Genomic DNA, 3279 nt, shown 5'->3' on the forward strand with positions numbered 1-3279 from the left:
CTTAAAAAAAAAAAAAAAAAAAAAAAAAAAAAAAAAAAAAGAAAAAAGAAAAAAAATTAGATGAGAAGAGAATATTTTGCTTCACTCATCTTTGTTGTCTTTATCTGTTGAAAAACAACAGTTCCTTTTTTCTCAACCTCCAGCAATTGAAGCCTGTAGCTGTAATGCCAGAGACAGTTTCCCTCAAACCTTTTATTGCATTTTGTGCTATTTTTCTATCAACATCCACTTTTCTTGCAAAATCCTTTTTATATATATGAAATAATCTTAGGATTTTAGAGGGAAAATTATGCACATTTTAGCTTATAGAGCAGTTTGAGGAAGCTGAAAGAAGCACATTTTTTGAGGAATAACAGTTCTTTTATTGCTAGCAAAAGATATCTAAACTGAAACACATTGACTTTTATAAAGCTACACAAAACAAATACAAAATTCAAAATTTCTTTTCCAAATGACTCATATGCACATATTCGGCCTTTTAATGTATAAATTTATTAACACCTTATTTATCTCAAATATTTTTTATTACACTGTTTGTAGGTAGCATAGTAACAAAATGCAGAAAACATTTTGTCTTCTTGCAGAAAAGATAACTTTTTAGTAAGTTTCAAAGAAAAATCCAGAAATTGGTGGAAAATTCAAAGATATAAAAAGACAGAGTTTGTGTTGGTTTGTTTTTTTATTCTTAGGTAGTTTCTTCAATTTTTAGGACATTTTAGGTACAGACAGACAATCCTGTCATTTTTCATGTCATCTGTCTGTATTCTACAGATGTATTTCTTTTTTCTGTAATATATTCTCACCTTTTGTGCCTCCATAAATTTTATACCTTTGTCCTATGTTAGCTAAAGCCAGATGATCATCTCAGTTCTCAGACAGAAATCAATTATTCTATAGTGGTGGAATTATTTCCACTTCGTTTCCCTTTTTTCCTGCTCACGTCAAAAGACAAAGCTGAACACAAAACTGTGATTTATTTTCATCTGTTTCTGAGCAGATTGTTATAATTTAAAGCCAAACATAATTTAACTCTCCTCTTCACTCTGCTTCTCTCTTTTAAAATAACCAGACATGTTTTGACTTTATCACAAATGAGAAATGTAATATTACAAACAGCCAAAGTTCTTTGCAAGATCTGGTTTATTTTCAGAGAGGAAATGCATGTCTTTTCTTGTTAGCAGCATCAGGCAGAATACCACAAGCTTCTTCTGTATCCTCTCTATATATGAGCATTTTGGTGCAGAAGAACACTAGAAATTAGATAGCAGGGTATGTTTATTGCCCTTCTAATTTTGGTCTTTTGATGAGATTAGCAGTTAAAAATGAAGCTGTAATCTACCTGTACATACATTAACCGGCCCATGGATACTTTAATTTGACTGGTCACAGTCTGATCTTAGTAGCCACAAGTCTAGTTATCACATGCATGTGACACAATCTGAAAATCTCTACAGTGGTCCTTGGTCAAGTCAAGAAACCATTGCTAAAAACTGCATGAAGTAAAATAAACACATTGAAAGATTAATTGTTCTCTGTTTTGCAGATTGTCAAGAATTAAAAAAACAAACAACCCAAGAACTAATGACATAAACTAAGAAGTTAAATTATTACATTAACCTACTCCACCCCTCCATATAATCATATGCTCACAACTGATGTATTGTTGTAAATCAAAAGTTGGTTGACACCCTTTGACTGAGGATTCTGATGCAAATGCTGTCTGTTACAATTTTCATTGTTGAAAAGTATTTAGCTTTCAAAGTTTCAGAAAATTTCCAAAAATCAGGGAGAGGAGGGGGGCTGGAAATAAACAAACAGAAAAAAAAGCAACCAACAAACAACAACAAAAAAAAAACCACAAACAAACAAAAATACCTCAATCACTTTAGAAAAGCAACTAAGGGACATGGTTCTTGATTTCAGAAATTTATGGCAACTATTTCTCTAGACTTGCATAAAAATGCATCTCTTTAAATGAACTAGAGGTGGGACACCTCTAGGTACACCAGCTAATTTCTATGAAATGCTGATACTATTTTAGTTTTTCCTGTCAGCCTGAGATGGAAATGAGAATCCATGCTGTCAGACCACAGGACAGTTTGCAGCAACACTTGAAAATCATGCCTGCAACATAGTGCTGAAAGCGCTAAAAATTGCTTCATGGTCATAATGTAGCCAGGGACTGAAATGTGGAAAGAAATCTGCTAGGTTAGGCATGTATCTCGTCCACAAAAAAACTTGCATTCCAAACACTGCTCTGCAGTCTGTAGGTCTTATTATCCCAGATGTGAAATCATTCAGCATTTTACTTAAGACATGTCATTACTGGTAGAAGAGTCCCTTTCTATGGAAAGGCTGCCAAGGGGTCAAAACCAAATTGCTTCTACAACACTACGGAAGTGCTGCACATGCAAACCCTGCTTCCACAGGAGTATGTGCATATGGCTGTAGCACTCACTGTCTGGATGGCAAAGCACAACTTAAGTGCTGTATCTGCAGACCTAGGACTGCTGGAGTGTGACAATGAGATAATTATTTAGGTTAATTTCAGTGATAACTAACTTTCAAAGTAGATAGACCTAACATCACCCATGAGTCTCTGATACTTCTGCAGGATGCCCAATAGAAGTCTAGGATTTCCCAATTCAACTTTAACAGAGAGATGTGCACACAGACCCCTGAAGTTTTGCTACAATGTAATACAATACATAGCAGATATCATTTTAAAATTCAGCTCACAAATTACCTTTCTGTTCAGACCTAGGAGACTTTCAGTGAACAGCCAGCAATGCCTTGCTCTAGTTTCTTAAATATTTTCCTGTAGTTAGTCAAAAGTCTGAGACTTTTGATCTTAACATATCCAATATCAGAGACTCTGTTGAGTCACCTAAGGAATGCTTTGCTGGTGCTTGGGTGTTTGGGTACTGCAATAGGTACTAGCAATGTCAAAGTGAGCAAGAAACAGAAAAGTAGTATGACAAGATGATCAGTGAGTGGAACTTCCAGACTCAACAGCAGTTGTATATTGACAGCTTGCACCTTTCTCATGCACAAGGACATATCCACGTAGCTGAGGTAAAAAAAAAAAAGTTAAAATGGCTTAGCAGTCTCTGCAGCTCTCTGCACCCATTCTGTTTAAACCTGTACAAAGGGTATATACTGTCATTTACTGTCAGCTTATCCTGGTTACTTGGTGGTTTCCAATGCTATGACTGTTCCCTAATATCTGTTAGCAAGCTGTCATTGGACGCCTACCCACTGCATATTTATTTCACAGTG

Source organism: Chaetura pelagica, unplaced genomic scaffold, assembly GCF_000747805.2.
Source record: "Chaetura pelagica isolate M959 unplaced genomic scaffold, ChaPel_1.0 scaffold189, whole genome shotgun sequence".
Taxonomy (NCBI): domain Eukaryota; kingdom Metazoa; phylum Chordata; class Aves; order Apodiformes; family Apodidae; genus Chaetura; species Chaetura pelagica.